Raw genomic sequence first — 26,211 nt, 5'->3', positions numbered from 1 at the left:
TAGTATGTTGCACGAATATGTATAGAATTTTATCATTTAGCTTCAAGTTAGCATAATTCATTTTTTACTGGGAACAAATATGCTCAATCTAGCATAATTTTTTCATTGCCCTAGCATAATTTCGTTGTTTGGATATGGCAACACTGCTCTCTGCCCCGCATTCTTCAGTCAACGCCTGCCTGCCGTAAGTGGATGTTGTGGTTGTAACCACACTATGATATGAGCCTCTTGCCTCCCACTTGCTTTCCACATGGCCCCAGGACGTAAGCCAGCCTCACCAAAGGCTAATAATACAGTTAGTAAGAACTCCAGAGTGACAAAACGATCAAGTTATGACCTTAGCAGAGAAAATTGTGTTACTGGACAAGCTAAGAAACGACCGTGCGAGTGTTTGCTATCACCAGTTAATGCATCTTTTTATTTTGTACTATTTTGTGAATAAATGTGTAGATAATTGTGTATTACAGTACGGTGTTTACGTTTTTCCTTCATAATGGAGTATGTGCTTTCAATCTTGTAAGAAGGTATTTCGGGATGAGTATGGAGGTTTCGGGACAATTCGCAGTCACCACAAACACAAAACAATTCGCCTTCATTAATGAAGATAGCTATGGGTGACGCTAGAATATAATTCAAAGGCGACTACAACGAGGAAGAAACAAGTTAATTATTGACTAAAGGTGCAACTAATAAATAATATCCAGAACCTACACTACTGAACATAGACTTTGCTGGATCCCCCTGAAATATAGTTATTAAAGTATTGATTAATTAATAATAAGTATATTGATGAAAGTATTGATTAGTATATTTATAGAATGGCGGGGAATCGTCCAGGGTGCGAATTGTTCTGAAGGGGAATCGTCCATGTTTTGACGGGGAATTGCCTGACGGCGAATTGTCTCGCAGTGAGTATGGACATGGACTGTGTGATGGGCAGCATGGTGGACACAAGTGCAAGTTTTCAATTGTTAATAGAGTATTCGCGGAATTGACTTTTCGCGGGGGTTACAAGAACGTAACTACCGCGAAATATGCGGGATTACTGTATATATATTTGTGTGTGTACAGTAATACCTCGATATACGATACCCCTAGATGCGATACCGCGGCTTAACGATGGGGGTAGAAATACCACCATTCCCTGCCTAACGATGGCCAAACTCCAGTTTAAGGGTGGGTTTTGATTTTTTTTTTACTAATATTGATGTTTTAGACTAAAATTGTGTGTTTAGGTTGATTTACAAGCTGTTTGTAATTTTGGGGTACAGTTTACTAAGCTTGATTTTGTCCAGACTTATATTTGATGATTTTCAAATTTTATTTATTGGTTTTAGTGAGTTATTTACAGGTATTAGTCGTAGGTTAGCTTCCTTGACAGCTGTTAGGCCATTTAGATTGGCTCTAAACTTGTTTTGGGGGGCTCATTTGGATTGGTTTTGGGCTTGGTTTGGGGGGAAACCCAAGGCTGGTAAACGCTCCACATTACATGTTAAAAGTACCCCAATATACGATACTTGCCTAACAATGGGGTTTTACCCAACCAATTATGGTATACAGTCGTCTCGCTTAAAGTGCGTTATTATGGGTGACACAGCCTGTTGCACTTTATTAATTCGCACTTTGCAAAGCATACAGTAGGATCCCATGTTAAAATGGCTTTATGGGCAACACATCGTGAATTTTCTTATATTGATTCACCAGTACCTCTCCCTAACTAAAATGCAAAAAGAAAACTTACAATAAAAACATGCAAGAGTAATACTGTATATTTATAATGAAAATTCAAGACCTTAGCAGCATTGTACAGAGGGTAGATAATGCGAATTGTTGTTGTGGTACCCTAGGTCATACCACGGAAGCTGAATCAAAACACTGACGGTTGTTCTGCACCTGCCTCATCCTGTGCCTCACTATCACTCTCATCGCTACTGGAGGGGTTTTTAGCTCTCTCTTGTAGTGTTTTTGTTTTTTCTTGGAAGGAACAGTTTGTGGACTTGTAGCCCTTGGTTCCTTCTTTCTTGCATTAACCCTTTAACCGCGGGCATTGTTTTGCCCCGACTGGTCTCTCCCGCGGAGGTTCCAGCCAAAATGTAAACAAACTTTAAACCTTTATAACTCTGCACAGAATAAATTTAGAGCGAAAAATAAGGTACCTTTAGAAAGTACTAACCTTCGGCTTTGCAATGATGTAGGTTTCATGATTTCGTTGACTATCACTGGATGGGCAGTGCCATTAGAAGTGAGCGATCTAAAATCACTGTTTTTCGCTCATACGCCATTACCTTCGCTCACACACCATTACCAAATGCCAACCTCATTCCGGTAATAATACTATAAACATATATGAACACTGCACATACGATAAACACCCACTTTGTGTTCACTGAGGCACGTAAAAGGCACTGTAATTGCCCGCACTTCACTGCCACATTAGCGGTGTTGTAATCACTATTTTTCGCTCACACACCATTACCAAATGCCAGCCTCATTCTGATAATAATACTATAAACATATATGAACACTGCACATACGATAAACACCCACTCTGTGTCCACAGAGGCAGGTAAAAGGCACTGTAATTGCCCACACTTCACTGCCACATCAGCAGGTGTTGTAATCACTATTTTTCGCCCACACACCATTACCAGATGCCAACCTCATTCTGATAATAATACTGTAAACATATATGAACACTGCACATACGATAAACACCCACTCTGTGTTCACTGAGGCAGGTAAAAGGCACTGTAATTGTCCACACTTCGCTGCCACATCAGCAGTGTTGTCACTCACACAGCTGGACAGATACTGATGCGTGTTTGGTCAGGGGTGGGGTGGGGGGCCCAGGGGGTGGGAGGTGGGGGTGCAGGGGGGGGAGGAGGGAGATGGGGGTTGGCTGGAGTGAAAGAACTTAATATCTACTCTCCCTTGAAACAATTGGCGCACGGAAAAAAACGCGCGGTATTCAAAATATTCACAAACATTCAAGAATGACACCCGCGGTTTGGTCCAGTTTTTGCAATGTCATTCTGGGATGACACCCGTGGTTAAAGGGTTAAAAGGAAAAAAAATAATAATAATAACCCACCATCTCCATCCTTGGTACACTCACACGAGAAAAATCCTTTTGATAATGAATCATTCTGAATCATTACTGATCGAATTTTTCATTACCAAACTGCCCCCACATTTGGTAATGAAAAATACCAAATGGCAACCCTGGTGATGATTGCGCCAGTCATTAATGAATGCTCTTAAAGCACAATATTGTGTGGCCAGTCTTATGGAATGCACATCTTAGTTTGCACTAGGTTAAGTGCTGCCTGTTGCTGCTCCAGGAAACCCTCAAAGTCCAGGTCAGACACTCCAGGCATTACATCATCATCCTGCTGCTGTGGCCACCACTCACACATCAGCCACACCCCACCACACATACTCACCAGCCCCACCCTTACCCATCGTGCGCTACAAATTATGCTTGCGAGTCGCAAGGGAATACCGTATTTGCCTCAATTTTTCATGCCCGTCACAAATTGCAAGTAGCAAACGCACTTTTTTCTAAATAATTAGTAATTGTCAGATCCCCATCGCACATTAGGCGAGACGCACTTTGCGAAGCCGCATTTTAGGCAAGATGACTTATATATATGTATATATATATATATATATATATATACACACACAAGCGGCCCACCACATTCGCAGATTCAAGTTTTGTGGGTCTCGCAGATTCTCGGGTTACCTCCCTGTGCAGTCAAGATTCCATTCACGGCCACAAAGTGTCACAGTGCGGACACTCGCAGGTAATTCACACCAAACCACGCCTGCACTGAACCTCCGTGCTCCCACACTTCTCTATCTCTCCCTCAGTCTGTGTCCTGCCACTGTCGTGGTTGCTTCGCTGCCATCCCCAACTTATTATTAAACATTTTTGTACAGTTGGTCTGTTACTGTTTGTGATATTTTATAGTTTATTAGTTACAGTATGTGCATATGTGCTTGCAGGGGGTGATTTGGGGCTGTAGGGGCATTTATGGAAGGGCGCACCAAACATTTGCGAAAATTCCAGATTCGCAGGGGTCTGTGTCTCCTCATCCCTGCAAATGTGGAGGGCTGCCTCTATATATATATATATATATATATATATATATATATATATATACACACACACACACACACCTCACACGGAGCCAGAGAGAGCAGACGTCCCAGCCATCGCTGCTAACCTTAAGTAGTTTCAGGAATTTTGTCTGTCCTGTCTCCTAAGGTCTTGCTTTAAATTCAAAATAATGAAAGTTAATAGACTACCAAAAATGTAAAGATTTATTGACTAGATTGTACATGAATGTTTGTAGTTTTTTTTTTCGGTAACAGCTGTTTTGGTATTTAACCAACATCAAACATGGCCGAAAATATAAACAATGAGGGACTGGACTTTCAAGGATTTGATGCTAATACCAGTGTCATGGACCTGGTTAAAACATTAATTATGAGGATTAGTGAACTCAAAAAGAAAGTAGAGAATCTAGTGATAAAGGATGTGTCAGTAAATACGGAAACCACCATACAGAGTCTGATCCAGTCCAATGAAACAGCCAATGAAGAAATTAGGAATTTGAAGCGGGAAAATGTTGAACTGAGGAGGAAACTAGAAGAGAGTACTAATAAAACGGAGAAGGTGAGTAATGTATTAGAAGAACATAAGGCAAAGTGGGCACACGTAGAAGAAGAACAGAAAGAAGTGGCCAGCTTAAGAGAGATCATCCAGGAAGAAAGGGAAATGAACAAGAAAGAAATGGAAGAAAATGTAGTGAAAATACTGATGAAAAAAGAGAAAATAGTGAGAGAAACTGTAGAAAGGAACAGATGTGTGGTAGTATTTGGAAACAGGGAAGAGGAAGAAAAGGTTAGGTTCGTAAGACTCGAGAGAGACACAAACATTGTGAGAGGAATATTAGGCAAGATTGACCCCGAAGGAGACAAGTGGGTAAAAGAAATTGAGGAAGTAAGAAGGATAGGGCCTTACAAGAAAGGGGAAACAAGACCAATGAGAGTCAAGTTTACATCAGAAAGTGTAATAAATGAGATACTTAAAGTGACCTGGAAATTAAGCAAAGAGGCAGGGATGGAAAATATTATAATAAGAAAAGATCTGAATGAAGAAGAAAGAGAAGTTTTAAAATCATTAAAGGAAGAAGTAAAGGAAAAAAATGATAAGAGGACAGAGGAAGAATGTAATACTTTTTTTTGGAGAGTATTGGATATGAAAGTAAGGAAATGGTATTTAAGGAAATAGAAGTGAAGGAAACTAAGGGGGATGGTTGTGAAAGATCAGAAGTTGAGGAAGTGGTACGGACAGAGAGTAGGAGAGAAGAGGGTATTAATAATGTCAAAAATAATTTGAAGGTGATATATACTAATGTTGATGGTTTCATATCAACAAGGATCGAAATTAATGATTTCTTAAGAGAACATGAACCTGATGTCATGTGCTTTGTAGAGACCAAATTAAGAGAAGATATTGATGTTCATTTGGGAGATCGTAAATACAAACTGTGGAGAAAAGACAGAAAAGAAAAAAAGGGAGGAGGAGTGATGATAGCAGTGAAGAACAACATAAATGTAGATACTGTGGAAATGGGAGAAGGCAGGGCTGAAGTGATATATATGAAATTAGAAACTGGAGAGAATGTTAAGAGAGATATGGCGGTAGTGTATGTTCCCCCAAAGACGAGAGCATGGAAGGATGACGAATACCATGAGATGTTGTCAGATATGGCTAGCTACTTGCAAAAAATAATTGAGAAAAGCAATAATATAATTTTGGTGGGTGACTTTAATTGTAAAGAGGTGAACTGGGAGGAATGGTACTCGGGAGGCGGTGAGGATTCGTGGGGCACTATGTTATTAAATATAATAATGAATAATGTGATGACGCAGTGGGCCAAAGAAGAGACACGGTTTCGAGGTGAGGACACACCAGCAAGGTTAGATTTACTGTTCACCAAAGAACCCGATGTAATAGAATCATTGGAATATCTCTGTCCTTTGGAAAAAAGTGATCACGTGGTCATTGAGTTCCAGATGTTAATAGGAAATGTCGAGCCAAGAGAGGAGTTTCATAGACAGGGAAGATACAACTTTGGGAAAGCAAATTTTACAGGATTGAGAAACTTTTTTGGAAATGCGGATTGGAGAAAATTCAGAGAAACAAGAGAGATACAGAGGAAGTGGGATATCTTTCTAGACCTCTATAATTTGGGAGTGGAAAAATTTGTACCAAGAGTAAGAGGGAAAGAAAACAGGAAAAAGGAGTGGTTTAATAGATGGTGTATGATAGCAAAAAAAGAGAGAGATAAGGCGTGGAACAATTGGAGAAAGAGAGGTAACGACAGAACAAAGGAAGAATATAAAAGGACAAGAAATGAATACACAAGAATATGTAGAGAAGAAGAAAGGAATTTTGAAAAAGGTATAATTGACAAATGCAAGGATGAACCCAAACTGTTTTATAGATTTGTTAATGGCAAACTGAAACAAAAGGAAGGAATCACCAAGTTGAAAGTAGAAGGAGAGGTCTTTAAAGATGCGGCAATGCAAGCAGAAATAATGAACAAACATTTCCAGTCAGTTTTCACTAAAGAAAAGGAGCTTGTGGAAGGGGAGGGAGTGATTAGAAATGTTCCGGTGATGAAAGATATAAAAGTGGAGGTACAGGAAGTGTATAAATTACTGGAAACTCAAGATGTAAGGAAAGCCCCAGGACCTGATGGAATTTCTAATTGGGTACTGAAGGATGCAGAGAACAACTGGCGGATAAAATTCACAGCTTAATTGTATGCTCACTGGAAGAGGGGAAAGTGCCAAAAGGATGGAAGAGGGCAAATGTGGTACCAATTTACAAGGGAGGAAACAGGGAAGAACCCCTGAATTATAGACCAGTGTCTCTAACCAGCATGGTCGCAAAATTGTGTGAGAGAATCCTGAAAGACAGACGGATAAAATATCTGGAAGAGATGAATATTTTGGCTGAATGTCAGTTTGGATTCAGAAGTGGAAGGTCATGTGTTTCTAACTTGTTGAGCTTTTACTCAAGAGCGATTGATGTGGTACAGGAGAGAGATGGTTGGGTGGATTGTGTGTACTTAGAGAAGGCCTTTGACAAGGTACCTCATAAGAGACTAATGTGGAAACTAGAATATATAGGAGGACTAAAGGGGAAACTTCTGGAATGGATGAGAGACTTTTTGAGAGACAGACAAATGAGGACAGTAATAAAGGAAAAGATGTCTGGATGGAGGGAAGTAACAAGTGGAGTCCCTCAAGGCTCAGTGTTGGCGCCAGTAATGTTCCTGATTTACGTAAATGATATGGTAGATGGAGTGAACAGTTATGCAAGTCTGTTTGCTGATGATGTAAAGATCTTGAGTAAGATAGAGGTTGAGGAGGATTGTAAAATACTGCAGGAGGATTTGGATAGGATACACAATTGGAGCCGGACGTGGGAAATGAAATTTAATGTAAAGAAATGTAAAATATTGGAAATGGGTAAAAGTACCAGGAGACCATCACTGAATTATTTTTTGTGTAATGAATTAATCACAAAAAGGAGAGAAGAGAAAGATTTGGGAGTGCTGGTCCAAGATAGTTTGTCACCAGAAAAGCACATTAACAAGATAGTTGGAGAGACTTATAAACTCTTGACTAACATAAGAGTAGCATTTCATTATATGGATGAGGAAATGATGAAAAAATTGATAGTGGCCATGATCCGCCCCAAGTTAGAATATGCAGCGGTAGTGTGGTCCCCACACAAAAAGAAAGGTATAAACAAGATTGAGAGAATACAAAGAACAGCAACCAAGATGGTCCCCAGTCTGACAGACCTGTCATACAGAGAGAGGCTGGAAAAACTGGATTTGCCTTCGTTAGAGGAAAGGAGAAAGAGGGGAGACATGATTGCGGTGTTCAGGACCATGGTGGGAGTAGATAAAATTGACAAAGAAGATCTCTGTTTGTATGGGATAAGAGAGCAACGAGAGGACATGGAATGAAATTGAAAAAGTCAAGCTGCTTGAAGGATATCAAGAAATATAGCTTTCCTTACAGAAGTATAGACTTATGGAATAGCCTGGACAAAGAGATCATCCAGTCTAAAAACTTAAACGAGTTTAAAGCTAAATTCGACTTATTGAGAAACAGCGACGGAAACTCATGAGCATAGTACATTCCATGTATATCACAATTAGGTATATTAGGTAAATACTTAAATATTTGGAACGACTTAGACAAAGAGGTGGTGCATGAGAAAAACATTCATGTGTGTAGACTTGATAAATGTGGATATGGAGACAGGACAAGACGAGAAATGTGAATATGGAGACAGGACAAGACGAGCATTGCTCAATTCCTGTATACTACAAATAGGTAAATACAAATAGGTAAATACAAGTGCTTGTGGGCCCTTCAGGCCCCTCGCACTTGCTCTTGCAGAGGGCTCACGCGATTATGTGCTATTCTAGTGTAACGTTGTCACTTGGATTTTTTGCAGCTAACCAATTGATCATGTTATTTGCAGCTTCGGTAATGGAACCCAGTTTATTTTAGTTCCACCTCTGTGCAAAAAATTCTACGGAGATCCTATGCCAGGCATCGGGAGCAGCGTTTTTCGGTCAAGATGTGATCGCTTATTAAATATAGTAAAAGTTTTCCATCATGATGGGACCAAGTTTTTTCACATCAGTGAATTTTTTGCAATTTTTGTGCCAATTTTGGTGCAATTTGAATGTGTAGTTTTGACTGCCTAAAATACACACACACGCCTACTGCTATAGTATATTAGATACATATATATTTTGGGGGGGAGGCAGTGGCTCAATCGGTACAGAGATGGCTTGTGGTCCTACCAGACCCAGGTTCAAATCCCCGCTGGGGCAGGGAACAGTTTAAGGATTTGAATTTCATTACAGCAGAGTTTACCGATCTACGAGAAGACCCGCCAACATGTCGTAAAAATACCCCCGCTAATATCAATACACCAGTCCTGTATGAGACAGCCCTAGCATGTATTCAATATGGACGGTGGGTGTTAGCGCCGAAGTGGTGACATGTAGACGTGTACGATATGCATGAGGACTACTGGGCCTTGGGAGCAGGCTGAGAAGCCTATGCGCAGAGTCTAGCACATAAAAAGAATAAATGAATAAAAAAGTATATACCCGGTATATAAATTAATAATCACATACCAGATATTATATAGTCACATCTCATTTTATGTTGATTCAGTTTACGATAATTCGCTACAACAATAACAGAAAAGTTCCACCTCAAAATCCGATTTCCGATGAATTTCCCCTCCATAACGATATTGCCCTCGGAAAATTTTGTACGAAGCTCCAGGCACACGCAAGGCGGCAGTCGCTTGTCTCAGGCAAGATGGCGGCCCCAGCGTGCAGAGCATTGTTTTGGTTCAATTGCGGTCCTGCCATCCCTTCAAAGCCCTGTCTTTTCCAGTCGTTCATGTGTGCCCCGCCCCCCCCTGCTATCGTCACCTCTCAGCCAAGCATCGTGCTATAGTAGGCCTATACATTGTGTAGCATCAGGCTAACGTTACGCAAGTGTGATTGTTGTGTTGTTGCAACGATTTACTGTACGTGAGTAACGCCGCCTGTATTGGTGTGATAGTGTTTGTTTTGGTCTTGGAAACGACTTGGACTGACACAGGAAGTGATTAAGGTGGGTTGTCATTTTTATTTCAGTCTTGGGTAGGTGACTTTGGGAAGCTGGATTGACGTAACCCCCCATTTATAATTTGTTTCAATCTCCCGATTTACGATAAAATTGGTATACGATAAGGTATGACCTGACGTAACACCATCGTAAAACGAGAAGTGACTGTACATGTATACGGTAGAAGTCCAATTATTTGGCAGCTGATTATTCAGTAGATCTGATATTTCAGCAGTTTTGAGAAATAGTCCCATTTATGAAAGTCTTTGATTGTTCAGCAGATATTCCAAATCCTCTCGGCAGTCAAGGATATGTTCTTTGTGATTTCTAGGCCTACTGTGTCATTGCACTTGTACTGTATATTCATTTTGTTTTTGAAGGTACCATGCATCGGCCTTGGTCAACTAATTGCGGCTGTCCATGCTGCTCGATATATGGCAGCCTCCCTATTCAGTCCGTTAACCCTGGGGTCACACTTAATAACCTCGTGCGATGTCTTTTTTGGTCTACCCCTCGCAACCCCACCCCAAATATTAACGTTTCTCACTTTCTGCACCCAGTTATCATCTCCCATCCTCTCCACATGCCCAAACCACCTCAATCCACCTCTCCTAGTCACAATACCAACACACTCCAGTCCCATCCTACCGTTCAGCTTTTCCATCATAAACCCAGCCACCCCCCCCCACCCCCTACCCCAGGCTTTTCATGCAGGGACATACTGCACATCCAGCTAATCATTGTCATTTCTGTATGTTTGAGCCTGCGAATTTCCTCTTCCATTACTGCCCAGGTCTCACTGCCATACAGTATTACACTCCTAACACATGCTGCATACAAAGATCCCATAGCACATAGGGAGGGGCCTCACAACGTCAGGGGCGGCAACAGCTCCTTGAACTTCTTCCAACTGCTTCTTACTCTAGCCACCGAGCTCGCTCCAGCCCCACCTACAGCACATAACATGTCTTCCAAATAACAAAACTCTTCCACACATGCAAGAGACTCACCAGGAAGTTCACCACCTGCTCTCCCCAACACGGCACACACATAAAATCAACTATCACGCAGTCTACCTCTAATACCACTACAGCTCTCATGCACCAATTTATCACAAACACTGCACAAGATGGAATTACTTCCCACGCCCTTGTGGCATATGGGCCAGTGCACTGAGTGGTCCTGACATCTGGTGGGAGTCTGAGAACTTCTCCCAGATGCAGCTGTTGCGAATGTGAGGGTTACAGCTACCAATATTTGATGTTATTCTGCCCAAAGCCAGCTAAAAGTGAGTGTTGTTACGTTGACCGTAGGTGTACACCAATAAAACTAAGGTTTCTACAATATTCATAGCCTTATAAAGAAGATCGGTTGGGAAAAAAATACAGGTAACTCGCACGGAACACGTGGGTTTCGTTCCTACCGTGCCGTGTTAGGTGCGAAATCGCGTATATTTAAACTACTCCGTATTTTGCTCCCTAGACCCCCCAAATGTGTTGTTTTGCTGTTATCTGTCACTGGTAATCACTAGAAAGCACTTTAAGTGGTTAGAAGGTTTATTTAATGTTATAACTCACAAATACAGTACTCCACAGCAAAACTTCAACACACAAATACTGTACAGTAATCCCGCATATTTCGCGGTAGTTACGTTCTTGTAACCCCCGCGAAAAGTCAATTCCGCGAATACTCTATTAACAATTGAAAACTTACACTTATGGCCACCATGCTGCCCATCACACAGTCCATGTCCATACTGATTGCGAGACAATTCGCCGTCAGATAATTCCCCGTCAAAACATGGACGATTCCCCTTCAGAACAATTCGCACCCTGGACGATTCCCCACCATTCTATAAATATACTAATCAATACATTCATCAATATACTTATTATTAATTAATCAATACTTTAATAACTATATTTCAGGGGGATCCAGCAAAGTCTATGTTCAGTAGCGTAGGTTCTGGATATTATTTATTAGTTGCACCTTTAGTCAATAATTAACTAGTTTCTTCCTCGCTGTAGTCGCCTTTGAATTATATTCTAGCGTCACCCATAGCTATCTTCATTAATGAAGGCGAATTGTTTTGTGTTTGTTGTGACTGCGAATTGTCCCGAAACCTCCATACTCATCCCGAAATACCTTCTTACAAGATTGAAAGCACATACTCCATTATGAAGGAAAAACGTAAACACCGTACTGTAATACACAATTATCTACACATTTATTAACAAAACAGTACAAAATAAAAAGATGCATTAACTGGTGATAGCAAACACTCGCACGGTCGTTTCTTAGCTTGTCCAGTAACACAATTTTCTCTGCTAAGGTCATAACTTGATCGTTTTGTCACTTTGGAGTTCTTACTAATTGTATTATTAGCCTTTGGTGAGGCTGGCTTACGTCCTGGGGCCATGTGGAAAGCAAGTGGGAGGCAAGAGGCTCATTTCATAGTGTAGTTACAACCACAACAGCCACTGAAGGCAGTCAGGCATGGACTGAAGAATGCGGGGCAGAGAGCAGTGTTGCCATATCCAAACAACGAAATTATGCTAGGGCAATGAAAAAATTATGCTAGATTGAGCATATTTGTTCCAAGTAAAAAATGAATTATGCTAACTTGAAGCTAAATGATAAAATTCTATACATATTCGTGCAACATATTAATTATGTATTGTTTACTATGAAAATATTAAAATGAACCTACATACAGTAAGAGGATAAATATCAGTATCTACCCATACTGCTTTTTCCCACGAAACTTACGTTTTTCTGATGGATTTTGATGTGATTCGTTCGATTTTGAGCATCATTTCATCCCTACGTCAAGTGGGGTTGGTGGAGGATTAGTGCCCCTCCCTGTAAAACAATTAACTCTAAGCCCTTGGCCACCCTGTCTGGGATACATGGCGTCTGGCAATGAATGAATGAAAAATGAATTTCCGTCGGAAATAACCAGATTTTGAGATATGACCCCCTCCCCATCCCCTTGAAATAATGAGGGATCTTTGGGGAATCGGGGGTTATAGGGAGGGGGGGAAACACAGAAAATGGTCATTTCCGACTGAAATGAAGCTGAAAATCGAATGAATCATACCAAAACCCATCGGAAAAACCTAGGTTTCATGGGTAAAGTACAAAGCTCAAACTTATCCTAACCTAACCGAACCAAACCGAACCTAACCTAAAACCTAACCTAACCTAAAACCTAACCTAACCTAATCCAACCTAACCTAACCTAATCCAACCTAACCTAACCTAACCTAATCCAACCCAACCAAGCCCAAACTGAAAGTAACCAACTATTCAAACATCTTCTTACCTTATTCCTCTCTCTCTCTCTCTCTCTCTCTCTGATTTGTAGCTTTTATAAAATTATTCTAAAAATATTCCATTCCATTCTAAATTATGCTAGAATGATTCTAAAACTTCTAATATGCTAAAAAATATTCCAGACTCGAAAATTTGATCAAAATTATGCTAAAAGAATAAAATTATGCTAGATATGGTAACACTGGCAGAGGGGCCACAGGAAAGGGACAGAGGGTGGCGTGAGTTTACCGCGCTACAATTGGAAGCTGCGGGAATTTCAATTTTTTTTTTTTTTTCTGTATATTCAAGGATATTTTTGTTGAACTTTATTAATGCTAAGAAAATCCGCGAGAGGGCAAAACCGTAGACAAAAAATCCGCAAAAAATGCGGGATTACTGTACGTAAACACAAGGAAACATTCCGACTTCGATCATAGGTAATCATATAAATCAGGCTAAATGGTACCAGTGCTTTAACTTACAAGTACTTACCAGAACAGTACATATTTAACTTAGAAATGCGTACTGTGATATCGAATGATTTCAGTACATAATCTGTTAGGAATGGCTGGAAAAAAAAAATGTTATGAATACATTTTCACCTTTTTGATATATGTTTATGGTAGTTTCGAGTTATTTTTTACGTTATCGTTGTGCCCATGCTTGGAAAAGGGAGCGAAAGAGTTGAATTTTCAGTTCTAAATGAGAAAACTGCACGTCCTCCAAGGCTAGACTCTGCCACGGGAGAATAAAGTGAAGGGTCAGTCCAATTAGCAATAAGGAAGTTGTATCACAACTTCCGGCTCCCACACCACGAGAATGGCTAAAAATAGAATCGTAATGCAGTTTCAGAACTAACAATAAGTCTAATTATTACGAATACAGATACAAAGCAGAAATAAATACGTTTACAGACGGGGAAAACGTACTTCTTCCGTCATAACATGTTCATCTTTCTCTATCATTTTACGTTCATCTTTATCATTTTACCTTGTTATTTTCGCAATATATATTCCTGTCTCGTAAACAGGGTGGTTGAGTGTGTTTTGCAAGGGAGGAAAAAGGTTGTATTTTCTGTCTGGGTCGAGATAATGGGTGTAACTATGTGTGGTTAGGCATGGCCACGAGCGAAAAAATCGTACATCCACCCCTCACGATAGCAGGTGGTGAACTGACAGATGATACATGAGAGAGTGAAGTCAAGGTCAGTCTCATGTCCCAGATTTTCGTTCACTGCCCGAAAGTTTTCACAGTTTTTTACAAAGTTGCATTGCATCAAATGATCCAAACCATTACAGCAAACCTGAGCAAATAGGTAAAAATACCAAGACAAAAATGTATTTTTCTCTTATTTTAAGTCTTTAACGAACAAACAAAAATGGCAATATTCCGATTCCGATCATGGGTAATCATATAAATCAGGTTAACTGGTTACAAGGCTTTATTTAATGCTTTAATTGCTTACTAGTACATACCAGAACAGTAGATATTTAACTTACAAATACAGTACTGTAGAAAAGCAATACAGTAAGAGTTTAACGAACAAACAAAAAAGGCAATATTCCGACGCCGATCATGGGTAATCATATAATTCGGGTTAACTGGTTACAAGGCTTTATTTAATTATTTAACTTTATTTAAGTGCTTACAAGTACAGTACATACGAGAACAGTAAATATTTAACTTACAAATACTGTACAGTACTGTGGAAAAAACGAACAAATAAAAAAGGCAATATTCTGACACCTATCAGGTAAACTGGTTATAAGACTTTATTTCTTGCTTTAACGTTATTTAATAGTACTTTAAGTTGCACATAAACTTACCAGAACAGTACAGTACTATAAATATTTAACTTACAAATACTGTGCTGCTGTACTCGGGAATGTCTCACTTACTGAATAATTTCCCGCCTAGATCGTCACGTAATCAAAACAAACCGCGCGCTGTGGTGACGTTGGAGGATTTGATCTTTCAAAGGCCTCTCCTGCGTTAATTTGTAGTGTTCATAATGGTTTTTTAATCTTACGTTGTCTTATATGTATCCCAGCCCTTACCGTGTATAATTGCGAGCGCGTTCCATGAGATCGTGTTCCGTGCGAGTTACCTGTACTATTCAAACGTATGTTCTACTCCTGTTTATCAGGTGATTTCTAGGGATGTATTAAAGAGGGTTTATGTGGAAATATTGCCTTCATGCATGTATAAAGGCAGTAAATAATTCGAATAAGGGTAATAGGATTTCTATTTCTTAAAAAAAACAATGATAAAGATATGGATAAATTCGCCATGCGACATTTGCACTCGGTACTTGGCTCTTCCACACGTATGATTGTAAACAAACATGAGACTGGCGAGGTGCATCGGTGATGGGATGATTTGATTCTGTGACATTGACAATAAGAACAGTTAGCAAAATGACGAACTTTGTTTTGCGCTGTGGCTGACTGCAAATCAAATTCAACTTTCAACACAGACCAGTATCCATTCATGACACACATGAACGGATGGGCCAGGTTTCCATCAAAGATGAATGCCAAATGTCGTAGGCTGTGGGGGATGCCATGTAGAAGAGGTGTTGAGTGGAGAGCAATCAGGAAAACATGTCGTACATTGCTCCGGCAGCAAATTTTAAAATATGGAAAAATTTGTGCATGAAAGCATTTCTTCGTATGTTTACCATGTTAAAGTCTTACACCAATTGTATGGGATTTTTATTGAATAGTAAATTGTATGTAGAAGTTAATTCCATGGAGGTGATGATTCCTGTTTTATGAATTTATTATTTTTTTCTAATTCCACTTACACACCAATAACATGATTGTCAAAGGCATTTGAAAAATTTTGTGATTTGAAGAAAATACATGAAAGCGCATAGAAAAATTTATCTTTGAAACCTGCAAAACGTTTTTCTGGGAGAAATTCACAGACTCCCACCAGATGGCAGGACCACTCAGTGCACTGGCCCATTGTGCATGGCCACTCTCTCTCTTCTTTGACAGTACTGCCACAAACCATCACTTTTGTTTTATCAGCATTTACTCTTAAGTTCTAGTACCCCATACCATCTCTCCACTTCCTAAATTTTCCCCCCGCCTCCTTTTCATTCCCTGCAATCAGCACCAATTCATCAGAATACAACATCTTCCTCGGGAGTCCATTTCTGAAGTCATATGAGAGGGCTTCAGGTACCATGATAAACAACAAGGGGCTCAAAACTGACCCCTGATGCACACCGACATTTACAGAAAACTCATCACTCAAATCTCCATTCACTCTTACCTGGGCGTGAGCACCCACATACATGGCCATAACCACCCTAACCAGCCACTCCTCCATCCCAAGCTTTCTCATTAACCACTTCTACATCTCTCTAGGAACTCTGTCAAAGGCTTACTCCAAATCAGCAAAAACAAAGTACAGTTCACTTTTCTTTCCTATATATTTTTCTTGAAGCTGTCGAACAATGAATATGGCATCAGTGGTCCCCCTGCCTGGCATAAACCCAAACTGCATCTCATCAATATTCACTCTTTCTTTAATCATACCCTCTAGAACTTTCTCCATTACCTTCATTATCTGATCTGAAAGCTATATCTCCATAATTTCCTCTCCCCAGGGCATCACCCTTCCCCTTGTACGCATTTACAATTACAGTCATTACTCGTTTCACGATGATTCGGTTTACGATAATTCGCTACAGCGATAATAGAAAAGTTCCACCCCAAAATTCGATTTACAATAAATTTCCCGCTATAACAATTTTGCCATCAGAAAGTGCCGGGCACACGCAAGGCGACCGTCGCTTGTCTCAGGCAAGATGGCGGCCCGGCTTGCAGCGCATTGTTATGGTTCAGGTCCCGCCACCCCTTCAAAGCCCTGTCTTTTCAACTTGTTCATGTGTGCCCCCCTGTTATCATCACCTCTCAGCCAAACGTCGTACTACAGGACATGGATTTGTGTGCCCAGTGGTAAGTTCATTGCCAGTGTAGGCCCCAGTGCTATGGTTGGTGCAGGTATGGGTCACAGTGCAAAGGTTGGTGCAGGTATGACCCAGATTCCCCTCCCCTTAACCTGTTCCTGTCTGACTCAAAGGCTAACCACTAGTGCCTGTAAGCACAGGCTGTCCCCCAGCCTCGGGGAGGACGACTTGGACCAACACAGGATGGAATGAAGATGGGTTGTCATTTATGGTTCAGTCTTGGTTAGGTGACATTGGGTAGGCGAGTTGACGTAACCCCCCTTTTATAATGGGTTTCAATCTCCCGATTTATAATAAAATCGGTATACGATAAGGTATGACCTGACGTAACCCCATTGTAAAACGAGTAATGACTGTACACGCTTCAGCCAATCATCTGGGACAATGCACTCATATATAATCATATTTTCAAGTCAGTGACTGACCTCACTCCTATATCTCCTGAGGCCTTCAACTTTTAAGCGATCAACCCAGACACACCTGCTGCCTTCCCCACCTGCATCCTGCCTATTGTCTCACTCTCAGTTGCAACATCAATCAAAGGCCAAGGGCCAAACACTGGATCTGCTGGCTCCAAACCTTCTCTGTTCCAGTCAAACTCCTCATTCAACAACTGGCTATAATGCTCTGTCCATGCATCTTTAATATCCCCACTGTTTACCAGTACTCTTCCTTCATCATTCTTCACACACTGCTTACCTATAATAACCCTATTATCCCTCTTCACCTGATTTGCCACCTTAAATATATTCTTCCTTTCCACACGAGTTAGGTTATCAAGTAAAAGTTTTTGTGACTCTGACTCAGACTTCGCCCTGTATACCTCACTTCTAGCCCTATTCTTGGCAGCTAGGTATTCCTCTTTGTTACCAACCTTTTTCCATTCCCGGAAAAGCCTTCTTTTCTCCTTAACTGCAGCTTCTACACTCTCATCCCACCACCAGGTTACTTTATGTCATGGTTGTCTTTTTGGCCAACCGCATACTGCATCAGTAACTCTTAAGAGGTTGTTGTTGAGGGCTCTGTACTGTTCATTAACATCTCTGTCAACGGTTCCCTGTTCAGCCACCACTCCTCACCTCGCTATAGAAAGCATCCCTTACTGCTTGGTTTTCCAGCATCCATATTTTCCTCCTAGTTTTTTTTTTTTTTTTTTTTTTTTTTAATAACAGAGGAAGGAAAATCAAATGAATAAAAGAAAAAAAAATCCATACACCAGATTACTGGTGTCCTCTGTTTATAAAATATCTGTACCAGTTAGACTTGAACAGCTGTAGGTTGAAGTTTGGGGGGAAACAACTCTGGGGAAGCGAGTTCCAAAGGGATGCAGTACGGGGAATGAAAGAATTCTGATAGGCAGAAGTTTTGCATTATGGCTGAGTGACATTCCAGTCATGAGCGCTACCAGATGCCCGTGTAGCACAAGGGAAGGCATGGAGAGGTGGCACCGTGGACGCAACTTCGTACATAAGTCCTCTTTCATCACCCTTTAAGCACCATGTCATATTAATAATTTGTGCTGCTGCACACACTCCTTGCTTCCTATAACTTAGCATCCCTCACAAACCTTCTATCAGATCTCTTGACCAGAAAATAATCTATCTGACTGCTATTTCCCCCAGACTCGTATATAGTCAACCTACTCTTTCTTTTCCCAAAGTGTGTGTTGCACGCAATCATGTTCAGTGCCTCCTCAAACTCGAGTATCCTTTCCCTTCCGCATTTCCTGTACCATATGCACATCCCCCATGTACTCCTTCATATCCTTGAGCTGCTTCTCCTACATGACCATTTAAGTCCCCTCCCAAAACCACTATCTCATGATCCCCCATACCACCTACTACTTGTATTAAGTCATCCCAAAATCTATCCTTTTACCTCATCCAAGCCTCCTGTGGAGCATATGCAATATAATTGCAAACATCATTCCATCAAACAAAATTTTCACTACTAATATCCTCTTATTACTCTTATAACATTCATAACATCTGTCTATCTATATATCCACAACTAACACACCCACACCCCCATATTTGTCTGTACCCCCCTGCCAAAACAACTTATAGTAACAATCCTTCCCACCAATCTTACTGGCTGATCACCCCCCCTGTACCAGACTTCCCCCAAACATGCCACATCCACCCACGTCCTACTGAATGCCTCAGTGACTTCCCCCTCTCTACCCCTTAAACTTTCTACATTCCATGAACCCACTCTCATCCCTCTGGGCAATTTAATGTCCTCAGGCTTGCTTTGAAGCTTATTCTTGTACTTGGTCATAGTCGGTAATAATAAAGGGGAAGAGACATACCACAGGCTCCACTCACTGCACAGTCCCAGGTCCAGGCTGTGGATCTGGGACCCCTAGCCCACCAGCCTTACCAGTGGCTGTGGTAGTGGCCTTGGGGCACCCTGCTAGGACAGCTACAGGGACACCCTCCAAGCGCGCCATTATGCACCCACTGATAGGGCAGCCTCCTGAGATGCTACTCCCAGGTTCAGGCCCCTCTTTATTGGGTGGAAGCGGCAGCCTGGGAACTGCAATGCCCTGTACCCTCTAGCACAGGTTCAAACCCCATCTCACCCCAGACCCATGGTCTATGCTGGTGGAACCCCCGTCACGCCTCCCCCTGAAAGTCCACCACTAGGTAACGGGGCAAAGTTTTCTGGCCGCATGCCCTTGCTGGCATCAGTCCCTGTAACGTAGTGGGGTACGTTGTGTGATATGTAAAGTGCATGTGGTGTAATGCATGAGATAGTTAGAGGAAATATTTGGGAGATTATGCTGGTCTACACTCCATGTTACTGTCACACTGATAAGGCCAGCAAAGGGGGATGGTTCGGTAGCTAGTGCAACAGGGGCTCCAGCTCTCCCTGTCACCAGCATTCCCATTCCCCTCACGAATACTACCCTGTTCAGCCCGTGCTACAGCCTCCTCCAGATATATTCACTCATTTCTATATTTTTCAGATTCTGATATAGGATTGTATTGATTACAGTATTCTACAGTATCAAACAGTACAGTAATCCCCCCCCCCCCCCAAATTAGCGAGGGTCATGTTCCAAATTCCCTCCTGAATTCTTGAAATTCGCACATTCTTGACGCCTTCCTGAAAGTAACATTTACCGGTAATTGTGTAGCCTATGAACCATGTACTGTAATGCATTACCCATAAATAAATGTTTCTCGTTAAATCTGTTTCCCTGTTGTTTTTAGTTGTTCCGCTGTGACAACTCTTGTTTGATTCTTCAGCATAATGGCAGAAAGGACTGTCCTAGGTGTTTACACCTAACCTAACGTAGCTTAATTGTACCTATGATTTAACCAGACCTAACTTAACCTACTGTTGGGGAATTGAGAAACAAAATCCATCTTTTAGTGCATAGAGTAATTTTCTTCCATCGCACCGGAAATAAACAATCATAGGTAAGGCTTAACGGCTTAACCCCTCAATGGCTGTGGATTCAGAAAATTGCATACACCCCTGGCTGTCCCCAGAACAATTTTTTAAGAGTTCTAAAATCAATCTGTTTTTCTTAAAGATCTGAATAGAATCATCTGGCACATCTAGCAATGTGTTTTTTAACTTCCTGAACCCATCCTATGATTTGCCATGGTTCACGGAAGAATTCATAAAATTACGGTGCATGCGCCATATGGCCGAAAACATCTGAGATTAACTGACTACCAGACTGCTTGGGATGGTAGCATAGAGTCGTGTAAACATACCAGTGACCTTCGTTCCCTTCTCATAATTTTTCAAGGTTTTTTATTGCTCTGCGGGATTAGGGCGTCAGGCTATAGATAGATAGATAGAACAAACTCGACGACACTGACAACGGTACTGTAAAGGGTCGTTCAACACCAGGGGCTATTAAGGGGTTTATGGAATACATTACTGTTGCATCAGTACTCACTCTTTCACACATAATGTACTAAAAATAAACTAACAAAACAGTGAGTGCTAAATGTACGTTTAACCCCTCTGGTACACAGTTCTCTAGCCTCGACTACCCCTGAGGATGCAAAATGTGGCCTATTTTTTTTTTACTTTCTCGAAGGTTAAAAGTTTTATGCCCGATTTATAGAGCTTGAATTTACACACCTGAAAATGCAAACCCCACCCTCCTAAACCCAAAAATTGCTGAGCTATGGCCCGTCAAAGTTGATAATAGTTACGCGTCGCGGCCCGGGCGAGAAAGAAAATATGTCGCTCGTACCCGTTTTCTTCCCAAGAATATGTACAAAAATCACCAAAATCAATATTTTTTGGTGTATATATATGTTCTGAACCATTGTAAAGTGATCAGAAAAAACTAAAATGGTCACGAACCCCCCGAAAAAGTATGATAAATGGTAAAAATACCCTCCCCTCCTCTCCCCTCCCCATACCTCCCATCCCCTCCCCTCACCTCACCTAACCTCCCCTCTCCTCCCCCCTTTCCCCTCCCCTCTCCCCTCCCCTCTGAGCTGTCAAGTCTAGCTCGGGAAAATAAAATATCTTTTTCAAGTGGGTTTCAAATAAAGTCTATCTATCTATAGCCCGATGCCCTGACCCTGCAAAGGGTGGCCGCAGACAAAATGCCTCCAAGTTGCTCTGTCACCCACCATTTGGCTGCCCTCCCCCCAGCTCACTTCCCCTTCCCTCATATGCCACTCAACTCCATCCCTCCACCTCATCCTCGGTCTCCCCTTCCCTCTCCCTCCCTCCACTTCACCTGCATACACCCTCTTAGTCAGTTATTCTCCATTCTCTCCATATGTCCAAACCACCTCAAAGTATTTCTCCTAATTTTCTCAATCACATCCACATTCACCCCACAACTTTGTTTCACTTTATTCGTCAACCTGTCCCCTCCATGTCACTCCACACGCTCATCTCAGTTAATTCGTTTCCACTGCTCTCACTCTTGACTTTTTCCATGCTAGCAAGGTCCGTTCCTCGCTTCCATACGTCAGGGTAAGGATCACAATACTATCATGCGGTGACTTCTTAACTTCCATACTCACCTCCCAGTTTCTCATCACCGCTTTTAGTGAACCAACAACCTTCCTTCTCCGCTGTACTCTATCAAGCACTTCATCCCCAAAACTTCCATCCTTACTCATCACACTACCCAAGTACTTGAATGCACTCACATTCTCCACATCCTCACCAGTTAGGTAAATATTTATGTTTGTGTGAAAAAAAAGGCACAAATACAAATAAATATCATGATTTGTAACAGCAAAATAGCCTAAATTATTTTTACCTACTTTTCCTGCAGGTAGAGTTGAAACTATAAACAAGTGATAAGGAGTATTACCAAATGTTCAGACATAAAATGTACAAAAAAAACATAAGAATGAAGAAAATATGCTATAATCTTTGACAGGTACTCAATTATATCCATAGATGAGTAAAGTAGGCAGGTAACAAGGATTATTTCCCCCTCAAAAAAAACACACACAAAAACATAAATTAATTATGGTGTGCATATCTGTATGCAAAGACATGATTAAAGTATATGTAATGATTCAAAACGCGCCGTAAAGCGTAAAAATTATGCTTGGGGGTGGGGGGGGTAAGGCCAGGGGGGAGTGTACAGGGATGGAGGGATGGGAGGAGACCACCACCTTACACAAAGGAAGGGCCCCAGTGGAGTGCTGTACAGGGATGTGGAGGGAGGGTAGGGAGGAAATACCCTCCCCCTATATGGCTGGGTGAGGGGACATGGGGGGGATCCACACTGGAGGGGTGGAGGATGGATGAGGAGGGTGTGGGAGGGGTGGTGTTGGTAAGAATGGAGGGAGGTAGGGTAGTAACAACGTAGTGAGTTACAAGGACGCGGCAAGAGGGAGGTGGGGGGTACACCCCCCATCGCCTGAGTATGGGCCTGGATCCTCCCTGCCTTGCGGCAAGAGGGAGGTGGGGGGTACACCCCTTATCGCCTGGGTATGGGCCTGGATCCTCCCTGCCATGTGTCTAACACTTAGTTCTGATTGGTGTGAAGCCATGTATGTCACAGCCAGGGTGGAGCAAGCTGCCACCAGTTTTCTGTGGAAGTTACACAATCTATGTTCTTTGTCCAGTGAAAAAATTGTGAAAAAATGTTGAATGTCGAGCTTAGTACTGGAAGGTTTAACTTTCAGCAGAAAGACCTTTCCAATTCATTTCATATTCCTCTTGTTTATTTGCCGTACAATAATCCTTCATTTATCCAGACATAATACAGTAGAGCCAAAAGCATGTCCAGGTAGTTGCAACATTTGGATAATGAACACTATTCCCCTACCATAGCCAGACCCTACCTATACCCACCTCCAACCTGTACCTAACCTATTTGTACAGTACTTGTGCTTGATTTGGCACTGTTTTCCTGTCATTCAGGCATATTTGGACACCAAAACATAAAAATATCCAGAGTAATGGCAAACAGCAAGAAAGCCATGCAGAAAACCACTGAAAACCAAAAAATACCCTAAAACACTACTGTATATACAGTACCCTTCCTTATTTTGGCCGTGTTTTCTGGTCATTTTGCCATATTTTGACATTGAAATGTACGTAGGATTATCCAAAATAATTTTCAACAAGAAAATCATGCAAAATAACACTGAAAACCAAAAACTCCCTACCTGTACACCATTGAATGTACAATACCCCTCCTAATTTTGGCACTGTTTTCAGGTCAGTCTGCCATATTAGACATCAAAGCACACATAGGAATATCCAAAGTAATGCTATACACCAAGAAAACCATGAAAAAAACATTGAAAACCAAAAAACACTCGGCCTATACACTACTGCATGTACAGTACCCCTCCTAATTTTGGCAGTTTTCTGGCCATTCTGCCATATTGAGACATCAAAACACATATAGGATTATCCATATTAATGCCAGACATCAAGAATGCTTGCATAAACAACAAAAATCCACAAAAAAACTGACCGGTTTGATTATCTGTTGTCTATGATGAGTGATTGCTCCTGGGGCTCAAAAAAAAAATTCCAAGACCAAATATGCCACCGGAAATTGGTTATATTGATATAAATGGTATACCGACATCTTCGCTGGTGTTTATGCTATAAGATTAGCTAATAAAAATCCATAAAACTGACTAGTAAAAGTACAGAAATATAGCAAGAATAGTGTTCAGGAGTAAAACTTACCTTCACATGACTTCCCACCATCCTAGTGCAAAATTTTGCCAGCACATTCCAAAAGTTAAGCATGAGCTTTCTCGTGGTCATTTTGGAATTTCGATTCGACCAATAGTAGTCAAATAAATCGCAAAAAATTGTGAAAACTCGCGAGTCTGTGTTATCACCATGGAGGAGGATAGAGAGTGAAGGGGGAGCCGAGGGGGTATGGAGGAGGGACGGGAGGGGAAGAAGCGAGGCTGTGAGCAGGATTCTCTCCCTTCTGTCAAGAGGTGGACGGGCACTTTTACTGTACATTTACTCTTGGCTTGCAGTCTGTTAGACGCCAAGTGGCCATGAGGAAACACAACTCACCGTGACCAGGGGACTTTAGACGTTCGGTACAGAGGCAGACGGCCGCTGTTGCTGAACATGTACTCGTGGGTTTTGGTCTGCATTCGATGGAGATGGCAGTGGGAAAGATTTAGCCTCGTGGCTGCATGATTTTGGACATTCAGTGGGGAATGGATCTGGTCATTTGACACTGCTTGCGGGTTACAGTCATATTATTTGGGTGCTGGTGGTTCATTGGGAGTGATAGGACGAGCGTGCGACATTGACCATTCGGTATAGGGGCGGACAGACATTTTAGCTCTGGTTGTGGGTTATGGACTACTTCCCACTCAATGGCTCTAGCCCAGGGGCCGCTATACTGACTGTATGAACATGTCGGCTGGCCGGCTGAAGTTCTCGGTGACTTTTACGTCCGGATAATAGCAAGTAAATTCGGATAATGGTTTAATAGAGCCCAGGTTCAGTATCCAGATAATGAACACATTCAGATACTGAGCATCCGGATAAATGAGGGACTACTGTATTAAGCCAGTATCCGAATTTACTTGTTATTATCCAAATATAAAAGTCCCCGAGAACTTCGGCCGGCCATCCAGCATGCTCAGACAATTAGTATCGTGGCTGCTGGGCTCTAGCCATGCATGGGAAATAGACTGTAACCCACAACCTGAGCTAAAACGTCCATCCACCCTTGTATTGAATGGTCAAAGTCTTGCACTGATCCGATCACTCCCTACGAACCTTCTACACCTGAGTAATACCAACCATCCCTCAAGCAGCATCAAAACATCTGTACACATCCACACCGAATGTCCAAAGTCACGTGGCCACCGGGATTAGTCTTTCCCAACTGCCACCGCACGTGTAACACAGACCGCAAGCCACAAGTCAGTTGAAAGCGCCTGTCTATCTCGTGACAGAAGGGTAAAGCTCCCGTCCACATTCTCGCTTCTCCCCCCTTACCATCCCTCCCCGATGCCTTCCCTTGCTCCCTGCCTTGCTTGGCCTGCCTCCCAGCTCCTCCTCACTTCCTCCCTTCCTTCATGCTGAAAGCACAGACCCATGAGTTTTAAAATTTTTCGGTAATGTATTTGAATACTATTGGTCATATCAAAATTCTGAAAACACCCAGAGAAAGCTCTTCAAATTCTGCATCTAGACATATGCTTAGCTCTTTAAGGTGATGGCAGAATTTTGCACTTGGATGGTGGGAAGTTATATGAAGGTAAGGTTTATTTGAACAACAATTATTCTCACTGCAATTTTGTTATTTTATTTATCAGTTCTCTGTGTTTTTATTAGCTTAATGTATAGTATAAACACCAATACTGTATAACCAATTTCCGGTGGCATATTTGGCTGTGGAATTTTTTTGTGTGTGCCCTGGGAGCAGCTATCACTCGTGTCCCAGAAAGATAACTGATTTTCCAACTGTCTTCAGGTTTTTTTTGTGGATTTTTGTTGTTTATGCATTGTTTTCTTGGTGTTTAGCATTAATTTGGATATTCCTATATGTGTTTTGATGTCTCAATATAGCAGAATGACTGGAAAATAGTTCCCAAATTTGGAGGGGTACTGTACATATAGGTAGCTTTTATTTTTTTTGTTTTTTAAGTTGTTTTGCATGATTTTCTTGGTGTTTAGCATTACTTTGGATATTCCAATATGTCTTTTGATGTCTAAATATGCCAGAATGACCAGAA

At 41.5% G+C, this 26,211-nt stretch overlaps 1 protein-coding gene across 1 annotated transcript in view; it reads left to right on the top strand.

The window, feature by feature from the left end:
* LOC145403816 (HIG1 domain family member 1A, mitochondrial-like) overlaps positions 1-26,211 on the top strand; it is a 123,905-nt gene that overhangs the window by 79,727 nt on the left and 17,967 nt on the right. The gene's annotated exons all lie outside the window — the stretch shown is intronic.

The sequence above is a fragment of the Coenobita brevimanus genome, chromosome 61 (assembly GCF_032717465.1).
Source record: "Coenobita brevimanus isolate Jiangsu-jjx chromosome 61, ASM3271746v2, whole genome shotgun sequence".
Taxonomy (NCBI): domain Eukaryota; kingdom Metazoa; phylum Arthropoda; class Malacostraca; order Decapoda; family Coenobitidae; genus Coenobita; species Coenobita brevimanus.
This window is presented reverse-complemented; position numbering and strand designations above follow the sequence as displayed.